Raw genomic sequence first — 14908 nt, 5'->3', positions numbered from 1 at the left:
TCATGACATTTTCTCATTCATTTCAGAGAAGCTCTTGTGAGGTAGCAATTATCCCCATGTTGCAGATGGAAAAACTGAGGTTTGTTGAGGTTAAATGGCAAGTAAGAATTCAACCCCGGGACAGAGTGTAGGGTTCAAGCTTGTTCTTAATGTTACCCCACACTGTCTCTGATCTTGCCATCCAGAGGCAAGTTCCTTGAGGACGGGGACTTTATAGTTTCAGGAGTCTGTCTTGCACCTCTTTCTATTCTTAGCGTACCCATGCAAGTGAGCACACAGTTGGCACTTCATATTTGTTGGCCAACACGATGAACACATAGACTTATTGCTCAACAGTTAATGAGCTCACTATGGCCTCCGCTTACCCCATCCACCATGCAACTGTGTTGCCAATGGAAAGCATTCCATTACTTGCTGGGATGACATCTTGTGAGTTCACACACTGGAGCGTGATTCTTCCAGGGACTAATGACTCCCGAGTGAGGAGATCACTAAAGCTCTAGCACCAGAAGGTCAAACCCTGGGGTTTGGAGGCTATAGCCACCCTAAGCATCTACCAGGACTTCAGTTCACCTCCATCACGTGCAGACAATTTGAACTCAAGGCACAAGCTACTAGCTACCAAGAAGCCTTCACCCCCATGCAGTAAGGGTGGGGTGGGGGTAGCTGCAATCCACCAGACCCCTCATACCTGCTTGCTCCCCTGCTCTTAAGGCTTTCTGGAATCCCTGGAACCCAGAACCATCATCTCCTACTGATTCTGGGGGATCAGCTGATGGGAGCAAGGCTGGGGGGGCTCATTCCGCATCAGTGACAAAACATCCAGAGGCCGCCGTGATGTTGCAGGATTCAGCAACCCATTCCTTGCTGCTTGCTGGACAGCATGATCGCTTTTCCCTCTGTCCACTAAAAGGTCCCCCTTCTCATCTTCTATCATGTCTTTCAGATCCAGCTAATTTAGCAGATCTTAAATGAATGCCAAGTCCTCTGCCTTGGCATTTACAGGTTGCAAAACAATTTTTAGGTAGGGACATAGACATGTACACAAACTGTCCCCATGTAGCCAGTGGGTTTGATGGTCCAGGCATGTTTCAGTGGTTTTGGGAGCCCAGAGGCAGGGAAAACAGCGACCATCACAACAAACCCGAAGTGAAAGAGATGATGACAGGTGACGATGACTGGTCTCTGGTCCCTGAGTGCGTAGTTCACCCTAACCACGTGGCCTCTGCCCTGCATACCTCATAAACCTTTTGTGATCTGAAGCCCAGGGCAAAGGTGAATTTCTTGATGTGCCACACCCCAAGTTTGCCCACTATGGCAGAGATTGCCACATTCTTCTCTTTCTCTTGGATACAAGGTTAGGCAATTCCCAGCCTCTCTTGCAATTAGGTGATGCCATGTGATGAGTCCTAGAATGTGTGCAGAGTGATCTGTTGAGTCTGGGACTGTCTCTAGAAACCCTCCTGTGGTTCTCCGTGTTCTCGCTTCCCTTTTCTGCTCCATGGGAGCAGAGGATTCAGTGGAGACTGCCGAGGATGTAGATGGATGAGTCAGTAGATGGAGGGAAACTGGGCCCCTGAACGACTCTGTGGAGCAGATTCTCCCTGACCCCAGCATTATACTGTGACCACGAAAAAGAAATAAATTTGTGTTGTGTTAAAGGCATGGAATGTGCGGGCTTGTTACAACAGCTAGCCTGTCCTGATTAGTACACTTAGTACAGAATGAAGAGGGCCTTACATTTATGGAGGAAAGAAAAAGTTGAGAGGGGCTGTTTACAAGAGTTTAGGGTAGTGACAGCTTCTCATTGGCTGAGTACATCGGCTGGGCTGGGCAAAGAGAGCTGCCTTCCTGCTGGGCTATGTAAAGTAAACTTCCTCCCTTTTTTTTTCATGTTTTTATTTATTTTTGAGAGAGAGAGATAGAGCAAGTGGGAGAGAGGCAGAAAGAGAGGGAGACACAGAATCTCAAGCAGGCTCCAGGCTCTGAGCTGTCAGCACAGAGCCTGATGTGGGGCTCGAACCCACGAACTGTGAGATCATGACTTGAGCCGAAGTTGGACGCCCAACTGAACTGAGCCACCTAGGCACCCCCCGCCCCGGCTCCATTTTTAATGATGTTTCCTTTATTTATTTTCACACTACGTTATTATTAAAAGACAGAGCAACCAGAATATCTCTTCAGTTACTCCTGTGATACGATTCGTAATAAGAGATACATATTTCGGTCTTCAATCATGGCTCGTGGCTCACAGCTCCCATGCCCTTGTAATTTTCTAAGTGATTAGAGCAATAGAGGCAACTTTTGTTATAATATTTAGGGTTTCTTTGTGGCTCCAGAAATACCTCCATTATTCCTTATGCCACTGCCCTGCCTGAGGGTGTGTCCTATCTCTACAGGTGAGTGGAAGTCACAACAGAGGCTGGAGAAGAAAACAGAACAGGCCCACTCGGAGAGGCAGGTGGAAAACCGGGCAGACCCAGGATCAGGAGGGTGGTAAGGAGAGCTCCTTCCCTCTTTTTTTCTTCTTTCATTCCTTCCAGACTTAGTTGCTGAGACTTCTACGGGCTGTGTGTGAAGTACACAAGATGTTTCATTCCTGTGGCTGTAGGGAAAAGGCAGGCCTGGCTGTACATGCCTAGTTAAAATCCCAAAGAGTATTTTTTTTGCTTATTTTTAAGGTAAGGAGAATATTTAAATAAAAATAAACAAACAGATTTTATACAAAATCTATACTTATATATCTATATATCTATATCTATATCTATTGTGTGTGTATATAGTATATACATACATACATACATACACAAACAGGTTAGAGCTCACTACTCAACCTTGCATGTTCTTTCTGAACTGGGCCCCACTTTGACTTCCAAACTGGGCTATACATACGATCACCTTTTAAAAAGTACATTTGCCTCTGATATGGACGAATCTCTATGCTGTGGTAGAATAATGGCCTCCTCAAAGATGCCCACATCCTATTCCCTGGAACCTGTGAATTTGCTAGGTTACATGCTGTCTTAGTTTGGGCTGCTATAACAAAGCACCATAAGCTAGGTGGCTTAAACAACAGAAATTTATTTCTTATAGTTCTGGAGGATGGGATGGCTAAGCATGATCAAGGTGCTGGCAGATTTGATGTCTGCTGAGAACATGCCTGCTGTTTTATAAATGACCATCATCTTGTATCCTCACATGGCAGAAAGTGAGCAAAGGAGCTCTCTGAGGTCCTTTTTTAAAAAAGTTTATTTATTTATTTTGAGAGAGAGAGAGGGAGGGGCAGAAAGAGAGGGAGAGAGAGAATCCCGTGCAGGCTCCGCATGGTCAGCGTGGAGCCCGATGTGGGGTTCAGTCTCATGAACCATGAAATCATGAGTTGGACACTTAACTGACTGAGCCACCCAGGTGCCCCTGAGTTCTCTTTTATAGGGTCACAAATATCATTCGTGAGGGGTCTACTCTTAGGACCTAATCACCTCCCAAAGGCCCTACCTCCCAACACCATCAGGAGAGTGGGGAGGTGGAGGACTTTAGCATAAGAATTTTGTAGGGACACATGCCAAAGGGGAATTAAAGTAGCAGGTGGAATTACAGATTGCTAATCAACTGGCTTTAAAATAGGGAGATTATCCTGGATCATCTGGGTGGGCTCAATGTAACACAGGGATACAACATCTTTAAAAGTGGAAGAGCAAGGCAGAAGGGAAAATCAGAGAGACAGCAGCAAGGGAAGGACTCAACCTGATACTGCTGGGTTTTGAAGATGGAGGAAAGAGCCATGAACCAAGAAAAGTGGGCAGCTTCTAGAAGCTGGAAAAAGAAAGGAAACAGATTCTCCTTCAGAGCCTGTAGGAAGGAATGTACTTTAATCTTAGGCTAGTGAGATCCATGTGAGACTTCTGATTCTACAAGACAATACACTTGTGGGACTTTCACAACCCACTTATCTCAATAGACAAATCATCCAAACAGAAACAGTGGCTTTGAATGACACATTGGACCAGATGGATTTAATGGATATATTCAGAACATTCCATCCTAAAACAGCAAAATATACATTCTTTTCAAATGCACGTGAAACATTCTCCAGAATAGATAACATATGACGCCACAAAACAAGTCTCAACAAATTCAAGATCAAAGTAATTCCATGAATTTTTCCTGACCACAATGCTATGAAACCAGAAATCAACTGCAAGAAAAAAATCTGGAAAGAGCATAAATGTATAGAGGTTAAATAATTGCTACTAAACAATGAATGGGTCAAACAAACAAACAAAAAACAAAAAGAGGAAATTTTAAAAAATACATGGAGACATGAAAATGAAAACATAATGGTCCAAAAATCTTTGGGATGCAACAAAAGCTATTCTAGGAGGGAAGTTTATAGCAATACAGGTCTGCCTCAAGAAGCAAGAAAAATACCAACCTAACATTACACTTAAAGGAGCTATAAAAAGAAGAAGAAGAAAAAAACCCAAAACCAATAGAAGGAAGGAAATTATAATAAAGATTATAGCAGAAATAAAATAATTAGAAATTAAAAAAAAAAAAAAAAAACACACCAGAACAGATCAATGAAACTAGGAGCTGGCTCTTTGAAAAGATCAACAAAATTGTAAACCTTTAGCCAGACTCATCAAAAAAAAAAAAAAAAAAAAAAAGAAAAAGAAAAACAAATACAAAAAGGGAAGCAAGAGAGAGAGAGAGGACTCAAATAAACAAAATCAGAAATGAAAGAGGAGAAATAACAACTGAGACCATAGAAATACAAAGGATTATAAGAGAATATTATGAAAAATTATATGCCGGAAAATTGGACCACCTGGAAGAAATGGATAAATTTCTAGAAACATATAACCTACCAAAATTGAACGAGGAAGAAATAGAAAATTTGAACAGACCAATTACCTGCAATGAAATTGAATCACTAATCAAAAAATTCCCAACAAATAAAAGTCCAAGACCAGATGGCTTCCCAGGTGAATTCTACCAAACATTTAAAGAGTTAATACCTATTCTTCTCAAAGTATTCCAAAAAATGGAAAAGGAAAGCTTCCAAAGTTATTCTGGGATGCCTACACCACCCTCATACCAAAACCAGATAAACACACTACAAAAAAGGAAAAGAAAACAGTAGGCCAATATTTCTGATGGATATAGATGCAAAAATCCTCAACAAAACGTTAGCAAACCAAATTGAACAATACATTAAAAAAAAAAAAAATCATTCACCATGATTAAGTGGGATTTATTCCCAGAGTGCAAGGGTAGTTCAATATTTGCAAATCAACCAATGTGATACATCACAACAAGAGAAAGGATAGACACCATATGATAATTTAAATATATGCAGAAAAAGCATTTGACAAAGTATAACATCCATTTATGACAAAAGCCTTCAGCAAAGCAGGTCTAAAGGGAACATACCTCGGGGCGCCTGGGTGGCTCAGTCGGTTGAGCGGCCGACTTCAGCTCACGTCATGATTTGCGGTCCATGAGTTCGAGCCCTGCGTCAGGCTCTGTGCTGACTGCTCAGAGCCTGGAGCCTGTTTCAGATTCTGTGTCTCCCTCTCTCTCACCCTCCCCCATTCATGCTCTGTCTCTCTCTGTCTCAAAAATAAATAAACGTTAAAAAAAAAAATTAAAGGGAACACCTCAACATAATAAAGGCCACATATGAAAAACCCACAGAGGACATCATACTCAATGGTGAAAACCTGAGAGCTATCCCCCTAAGATCAGGAATAAGACAGGGGTGTCCACTCTCACCACTTTCATTCAACATAGTACTGGAAGTCCTAGCCACAGCAATCAGACAAGAAAAAGAAATAAAAAGCATCCAAATGGGCAAGGAAGAAGGAAAACTTCACTGTTTGCAGATGATATGATACTATATGTAGAAAACTTGACTCCAAAAAAAAAACAACAACCAACTATTAGAACTGATAAATGAATTCAGTAAGGTCACAGGATACAAAATCAGTGTACAGAATTCCATTGCATTTCTATACACTAATAATAAAGCAATAGAAAGGGAAATTAAGAAAGCAATCCCATTTACAATTGCACTGAAAATAATCACACACATAGAAATAAACTTAACCAAGAAGGTTAAAGACCTGTATTCTGAAAATTATAAAACACTGATGAAAGAAATTGAAGATAACACACACAAAAAAATGGAAAGATAGGGGCACCTGGGTGACTCAGTTAGTTAAGCGTCTGACTTTGGCTCAGGTCATGATCTTGCTGTTCATGGGTTCAGACCAGGCGTTGTCAGCTATGCTGACAGCTCAGAGCCAGAAGCCTGCTTCAAATTCTGTGTCTCCTTCTCTCTCTGCCCCTCCCCTGCTCTCTCTCTCTCTCTCAAAAATAAATAAACATTTAAAAAATGGAAAGATATTCCATACTCATGTATTGGAAGAACAAATATTGTTAAAATGTACATCTACCTAAAGAATTGTACAGATTTAGGGGTGCCTGGATGGCTCACTCCTTTAAGTGTCTGACTTTGGCTCAGATCATGATCTCACAGTTCACAAATTTGAGCCCTGCGTTGGTCTCTGTGCTGACAGCTCAGAGCCTGGAGCCTGCTTTGGATTCTGTGTCTCCCTCTCTCTCTGCCCTTCCCCAGCTCACACACTCTCTCTCTCTCTCTCTCAAATATAAATAAACATTAAAAAATTTTTTAAAGAAATCTGCAGATTTAATGTAATTCCTATCAAAATACCGACAGCATTTTTCACAGAACTAGAATAATCGTACAATTTGTATGGTACCACAAGAGACTCCAAATAGCCAAACAATCTTGAAAAAGAAACGAAGCTGGAGGTATCACAATTCCAAATTTCAAGTTATACTACAAAGCTGCAGTAATGAAAACAGTATGGTGTTGGCACAGAAAGGGACACATAGATCAATGGAACAAGATAGAAAGTCCAGAAACAAACCCACAATTATATGGTCAATTAATCTTCAACAAAAGAGTCAAGAATATGCAGTGGGAAAAAGACAATCTCTTCAACAAATAGTGCTGGAAAAACTAGACAGCTACATGAAAAAGAGTGAAATTGGACCACTTTCTTACACCGAAAATAAACTCAGAATTGGGGCACCTGGGTGGCTCAGTCAGTTAAGTCTCTGACTTCGGCTCAGGTCATGATCTCACAGTTTGTGAGTTCCAGCCCTCCGCTAGGCTCTGTGCTGACAGCTCAGAACCTGGAGCCTGCTTCAGATTCTGTGTCTTCCTCTCTCTCTGCCCCTCCCCTGCTCCTACTCTGTCTCTCTCTGTCTCTCAAAATAATAAATAAACATTTAAAAAATCAAACAAAAGTAAACTCAAAATGGATTGAGACCTGAAACTATAAAAATCCTTGAAGAGAGGCATGCCTGGATGGCTCAGTTGGTTAAGCATCCGACTCTTGATTTAGGCTTGGGTCATGATCTCACGATTCATGGGTTCGAGCCCCATGTCAGGTTCTGTGCTGACAGGGTGGAGCCTGCTTGGGATTCTCTCCCTCTCTGCCCCCCAGCCCCCGCTGTGTCTCTCACACAACAAATCAATAAACTTTAAACAATTTTCAAAAAAAAAAAAATCCTTGAAGAGAGCACAGGCTGTGATCTCTCTGACATAAGCTACAGCAACATTTTTCTAGGTATGTCTCCTTAGGCAAAGGAAATAAAAGCAAAGATAAACTATTGGGACTACATCAAAATAAGAAGCTTCTGCACAACAAAGGAAACAACAAAACTAAAAGACAACCTACTGAATGGGAGAAAATATTTGCAAATGACATAGAATCTGATAAAGGGTTAGTATCCAAAATGCATAAAGAACCAAGTAATCCAATTTTAAAATAGGCAGGAGACGTGAGCAGACATTTCTCCAAAGAAGACATACAGATGGCCAACATCACTCATCATCAGGGAAATGTAAGTCAAAACTACAATGAGATGTCACCTCACACCTGTCAGAATGGCCAAAATCAACAACACAAGAAACAACAGGTGTTGGCAAGGATGTGGAGAAAAAGGAACCCTTGCACATTGTTGGTGGGAATAGAAACTGGTGCAGCCATTCTGGAAAATAATACAGATGTTCCTCAAAAAATGAAAAATAGAACTACCCTGTGATCCAGTAATCACACAACTGGGTATTTACCCAAACAATACAAAAACACTAATTCAAAGGGACACATGCACCTTGATGTTTATAGCATCATTATTTACATATAGCCAAGATATGGAAGAAGCCCAAGTGTGCACTGATTGATGAATGGATAAAGAAGATGCTATATATGTATATGTATATATGTATATGTATATATCATACACGTACACACATATATATATCATACATATATATATATGATATATATCATATATATAATGGAATATTATTCAGCTATAAAAAAGAAAGAAGTCTTGCCATTTGTAATGACATGGATGGAGCTAGAGTATAATGGTAAGCAAAATAACTCCGTCAGAGAAAGACAAATACCAAATGATTTTACTCATAGGTGGAATTTAAGAAAGCAAATGAACAAAGGGAAAAGAGAGACAAACCAAGAAACAGGTTCTTAACTATGGGGGGAAAAACTGCTGGTTACCAGAAGGGAGGTTGGTAGGGGATGGGTGAAGTAGATGATGGGGATTAACGAATACACTTATCATGGGGGAAAAAGAAAAGACAATATACTTACGCTATTTAAGCCAGTAAGTTTGTTGTCATTTGCCACCACTGCAACAGAAAACAAATACAATGGTATATTAGGTAAAATCAAATCAAAGTAGAATATAATGCATAGAGTGTGCTATAATTTGTGTGGAAAAACAAAGGAATATGTACTTTTGTATGTGTGTTCATAACTGTGTGGACCAGTAGCTCTCAATCTTGGCCATACTTTAGAGGGATCTGGAAAGCTTACCAAACAAGCCCCGATGTCCAGGCTGCAGACTCTTAAATCAGTATCTCTGGAGGGGGGGTGGGGACTGGGGTGTGTGTGTGTGGAGAGTAGGCTTCAATACATGTTGAAACTTCCCAGGTGCATCCAGGTTGAGACCATGGGTGTAGACTGTCTCTGGAAGGTGAGGCAGTGAGGAACAGGGTGACCACAAGGTGACTGTAGGAAAGGGAGGGACTTGCTTTATTGTTTTAACCTTTGCACTTCACTGCATATGTTTACAAAAATGTTTTATTATAGACAGTTTCAGAGTATAATGAAAGGAGGGAGAACAGGATCACGAACCCCACGTACCCATCACCCAGCTTCAAAATTACTAACATCATTGTAACCTTTTAATTTTCCAGCAGGTGGATGTGTTATATATTAAGATAAATATAATGAGAATAAAATACATGTACCCAAGCTGTATCACAGAACTACGGAGATTAAAACCTTGGGGACAGGGTCCAGGGATCTGCATTTTAACAAGTTTCTTGAGAGGGGGGAGGGGAGGAGTAGTCATCACAGTTGGGGGCAGCACTGGACCCTCTCTGCCTCTGTCTAGCCCTCACTGGCTGTATTCTTTTTTCTTTTCTGTTTTTTTTTTTTTAATGGGCTCTGGCCAGTTTTTTGTTTTTTTTTTTTTTTAGTATCTGTTTATTTTGAGAGAGAGAGAGAGAGCTCACATGCATACACACAAGCAGGGAAGGGGCAGAGAGGGCGAGAGAAAATCCCAAGCAGGCTCTGCAGTGTCGACACAGAGCCCGACGTGGGGCTCAAGCCCACAAACCGCCAGGTCGTGACCTGAGCGGAAACCAAGAGTCAGGCGCGTAACCACTGAGCCACCCAGGCGCCCTGGCCGGTTTTATTAAAGAGAAATTTTGTGTGATTGACTTTTCACCAGTCCCTTCTGGCATGCTTCTAATGATGTCAGAATCACCTGGATCAGTGATAGCCAGCGTGCAAGCTCCCGTATTTCCCACAAGCCGTGCCCAACTCAGCATTGTTGCCGCCGTCGTTTTGGCCAACGTGGCACAGTATTCTTTTTCAGGTTTCCTCAAGGCTGGGCAGTTGTTGGCGAGGGTGACCAGTTCCACTTCGCCATGCCTGATCATTTTCGGTCAGCTCGTACCCTGGCAAGTACATTCCACTTTCCATAACGAGCTGGAGCCTAGAGCTGATTGACTCCAGCGACTTTTTCATCTCCTTTGCAGCCACCGTCTTCCTGCCTTAGGTGCGGCCAGCGCCAACCAAGAGCCGCCACCAGGATGGCCGGGAGAGAGAAAGGAGAGCGCTCCCACGGTGCGAAGCTCCTCACTGCTGGCTGTACTCTTGTTTCTCACTTCCTGGCACTGCTCGTTAGCAATGCATGAGGGACCCACCGCCTGTGAATATTTTAAAGTCCTTCTTGAACCTTCCATTTTTAGCCCATACAACCTCTCAAGGAATTCCAGTTCACTGTCCCAGCTTACAAAGGCATGGGGAGTCCTTCACAAGCACTCGTAGGTTTTCCTTATGCCTCAGGACTGGTTCTTGGGCCTCTGTGGCCTTGTAGGGGAGTACAGCTGCAAAGTGCCTTTCACAGAAAGACCACCCTGATCCTGGTCCTCTGTCTTCTCTCTCAACAGGGCTTTTAACACAACCCAAGATGGAGGGAAGGGAGAAGAACTCCAGCATAGTTCAGGCTCTTCCTTCTCGAGGCCTGTCTTCAAACAGGTTCTCGCAGATACCAGCATGGGAGATGGGCACTCAGGGTTCTAGGCTGGAACCATGGGCATCACCAGGTTCCTCGGGCCCTGTCCTCCACTGAAGCAGCCTGGTGAGGATCTCAGCTTTCCAGAAGGTAAAATAAAAGGAGGGGGCCGACAGAGGTGAACCCAGTGCCCTGGGGGTCCGAGCAATGGTGGGATTACATGCTTCGAGGACCACAGTGGAGGAGGTGAGTCTTGAGAGGTGGGCATTTCAAAAGGAGGGCGGTAAGCAGGTTCAGAGAGAGAGAGAGAGAGAGAGCGACCTTGCTCAGGGGAGAGGCGGTGTGAGTCATCGCACAGAGCTGGGAATGTGCGACGTCTGTGCAGGGAACGGGGAACACATCTTGTTTAGCTGGAACTAAGTACAGGCAGAGCAGTGGCACTGGAAACTGAAAAGCATTTCTGCCTGCAAGGCACTTTGTACTTTCCCAAGTTCATCCACTCTCCCACCTCACCAGATCCTCAGTACAACCCTGTGAGGTACAGAGCCGTTGTTAGCGAACTCACTTCACAGAAAAGTAAAACAAAAACTCGGACGAAACTGGGATTCAGAGTGGTTAGGTGACTATGGCAAAGCCATGACACAAGTGTGTGGCTGAGCTGGGATTCTGGCCCCAGCTTGTCTCTCCTAGCATTCTTGTTTCCCTGTGACCAAGGTCATATCGGGGGGCCTGAGTAATGCCACAGTGTAAGTTTGCACTGAGGCAATGGGGAGCCACAGAAAGGATTTTAGAAGAGCCACAGTCATCGCGAGTGTGCTGGGCCGTAGGTACGTGTGCTGGTTGAGGGAGCCTGAGTGCTGCCGTGGGGCTATGTCACTCTGACAGGGAAAGTGGGGTGCTCTACAGGTCACGTGGACAGGGCAGAGAGGGAGAACATGGTGGATGGTGGGCCCTGAAGAGAGTCTGCTGGGAAAGAATGGCATTCATTCATTCATTCATTCATTCATTCATTCATTCATTCATTCATTCTCCATCACTCTTTAGTAAGTACATCTCCTGTCGTAAGTGTCGTGCTAGGCATTAGGGATGTAATGGTGAACTTGAGCATGGGGTCCCCACCCTCACAGGGCTGATGCTCCAGGGGATAGCAGATAATAAAGAGCAAATGAGGGGCACCTGGGTGGCTCAGTCAGCTAAGCATCTGACTTCGGTTCAGGTCATGATCTCACAGTTCATGAGTTCGAGTCCCGTGTCAGACTGTGCTGACAGCTCAGAGCCTGGAGCCTGCTTCAGATGCTGTGTCTGCCTCTCTCTCTCTGCCCCTCCCCTGCTCTCTCTCTTTCTCTTGCTCCCTCTCTCTCAAAAATGAATAAATGTTTAAAAAGTAAATAAAGACCAAATGAACAAGAACTTCAAATTGTGGTTAAGCATAGGATCTTTGGGAACATATGAGGGATGACGTACACCCAGTGTCCTGTGGTCCTCAGGGTGGCTTCTCTTGCCTGTCCTGGAAATCCCTGCTGCTGAGTGTAATGCAGACTGTATTCAGGGTCCTGTGGGGATTCAGGGAAGGGAGGCATCCTTCCTCCTACTCAGAGTGACCTGGGGAAGGCTTCATGGAAGAGGATCCATTGAGGTGGGGTATTCATTCAACAAATATGTAATGAGCACCTACTGAGTCCCAGGCTCTGTTTCATTTTATTATTTTTTTTTTAAAAAGATTTTATTTTTAAGTAATCTCTACACCCAACATGGGGCTCGAACTCATGACCCCAAGATCAAGACTCGCATGCCGTACCGACTGAGTCAGCCAAGTGCCCTCAGTCTCTTGTTTTAGATGCTACTAGGGGTAATCAGTGAACATAACAAAACAGACCATGTTGCTACCTTCACAGAACTACTGAAAGGAAGGATAGATAATAAGCAAGATAGACAAGTAAAATAGTGTTTCAGGTGGTGATGCATGCTCTGGAGAAAAACCAATTGTGGAAGGGGGATACAGAGTGTGCCAGGGGGATGGATACTGCATTCTTCCACAGGTGGCTAAGAAAGGCTGCATTGAGAAGATAACATTTGAGTAAAGAACTGAAGGATGTGGGAGAATGAGCCATGAAATATATATGGTATGGGTGTTTCAGGTAAAGGGACCTGCAGTGCAAAGGCCCTGAGGCAGGAACTTTGCTGGATGTTTTCAGATGAGCAAAGAAGGCCAGTGTCGTTGGAGCAGAGACAGCAAAGGGTAGAGTTCTAGGAGAGGAAGTCAGAGAGTTAGTGAGAGGAGGCCTGGGGACAGATGGGGCATTGCAGGCCACCGTAGTGGCTTTTACTCTGAGAGAGGAAGTCACTGTCTTGAATGCAAGTTGCCCAAGGCAGAGGTCTGGGCTGACTCATCTCTGCGTCCTCCTCAGCAGCTGGCACAGGGCTTGCACCTAAAAAATGTCAATGTGTGATTTTTTTTTTTTTTTTTTTTTTTTTTTTTTTTTTTAGAAAAGGATGTCAACAGAGGGCATTTGTGTGGCCCTTGGGGAGTAGTTGGTAGGTACTCACTTTAATCATCCTCTTATGCAGGAAGAGTCCCAGTGGAGATGAGGTGGGGGAATGTAGGGCTAGGTGCACAAATGTGGGCAGGGAAAGGGAGCTCACTGGATCTTCAGAGCAGGGGATGGCCTGAGGAAGGTGGCGGACTGGCAGGGGGGGCTGGAGGAGAGAGGGGCACAGAAGGCTAGAGCTGCTAGAGGGAGTAGCAGCCTTGGAGTGGAGAGAAGCAATAGGTGAGAAACGTCAGCTGGAAGACTGGCCAGGACTTGGACAAGGGTGAGAGAGGAGTTAGACATGACTGTCAGGAGTTGAGCTGTGTGTTTAGACCAGGGGGACCTCCGAACGGGATTGGAGAATTCTAGGGAGCTGGCCTCTTCCACGGCACTTGCCATGCTCTGCCTCGTTTTATGTTCTTACCGCTTTCCTTATCCTCACCTCAAGGGCAGCGAGTGTGTCTTACTCATCTTGGCATCACAGTGTCCTATATGCCATAGGGCATATAACAGGTGCTCAGGCAGCACTTACATTGAATTATTTTGGATCATTTGGGCTTGAGAAACAGATGTGCCACCTTTCATTCCACTAGTTCTAGAATCATCCCTTCCCTTCACATGCTGCTTCAGCTCTTCCACTCCTCAGTCAGGCAGCCGTTATTCGTGGGCTTCTCATTAGCAAGACAGCATATGCTTATCAAGCCATGATGTTAGCTGATCATGAAAGGCTGAACATAGTCAGGCTGTGTCAAGTTCAGAGTTAGCGAGGCATTTCTCTGGGGCACACAGAAGGAAGTTTCTTTAGCGGTGAGAGAAGTAGCCACTACCAACCAATCAACTCAAACAGTCACCTGCTTCCTTCATGTCTCCTGAGGCAGCTACTATAGGACCCTCCCATTAATACTGCAGGCATCAATAAATGCCTGTTGGGGGGTGGGGTAGGGAGAGCAAGGGAGCTATACTCAAAACTAAACATTCACCCGAACTTATTGAACATGTTCTACAATGTCTGTGGACACAGGCCTCGGAGCAATTGCATGTACCCTATTTCCAGAGGTCAGCTTCAAGGTTATATTTTTCCCAGAAGCCTCTAGACACCCTTCCTGTAGATTAGGGCTGTTATAGCATCTTGAACTTCCTTAAGCCTATCATTTATAAAATGACATTTGAAATGACTGCTTTCCGGTCTACGGGTTTTTCTAAACTGGAAGCTCTGAAGGCAAAACCCCAGATTTTCGTTCTCTGCATTGAGCACAGAGCCCTGTACAAGGCAGGCACCATTCAGTTAATGATTGCAGAATTAAATAAGGCAGTGATGTGGCATGCTAGGTGAAACCCGAGAATATCGGGGAAGGTTTCCCTGAGTTTGAGCTGGAGGTTAAACGAGTAAGTAGTTAATCAGGTAAAGCAATGAGAAACTTCCAAGTAGGGAACAGGTGTGTGCAAAAGTCAGAAGGCATCCTCAAGAAAGGTGTGAAATTCTGTGGTTAGAGCACCGCAGTATAACTGGAAAGCGAGGGTACTGGAGAGGTAACAGGACCCCGCACCCGTCAGGGTCAAGTGCATAAAGCATAGGTAATGGCAGCAACCCGGGCCAGAGGACAAAGGTGCCTACATCCAAACCACTTGACAGCCAGGGACCCCACCGGTTGCGCCTCGCACCTCGCCTTGCCAACAGCACGTGCCGCCCGGCCGCCGCGCATCCCGGCCTGCGTGGGGGCCGAGGGGACTCC

At 44.2% G+C, this 14908-nt stretch overlaps 1 pseudogene; it reads right to left on the bottom strand.

Moving 5' to 3' along the window:
* Positions 1-8733: 8733 nt before the first annotated feature.
* On the bottom strand, positions 8734-14878 carry LOC122210289 (annotated as a pseudogene).
* Positions 14879-14908: the final 30 nt, after the last annotated feature.

The sequence above is a fragment of the Panthera leo genome, chromosome E3 (genome assembly GCF_018350215.1).
Source record: "Panthera leo isolate Ple1 chromosome E3, P.leo_Ple1_pat1.1, whole genome shotgun sequence".
In the NCBI taxonomy this organism is placed as follows: domain Eukaryota; kingdom Metazoa; phylum Chordata; class Mammalia; order Carnivora; family Felidae; genus Panthera; species Panthera leo.
The sequence above is the reverse complement of the archived record's forward strand: the minus strand, read 5'-3'. Positions and strand labels throughout refer to the sequence as shown.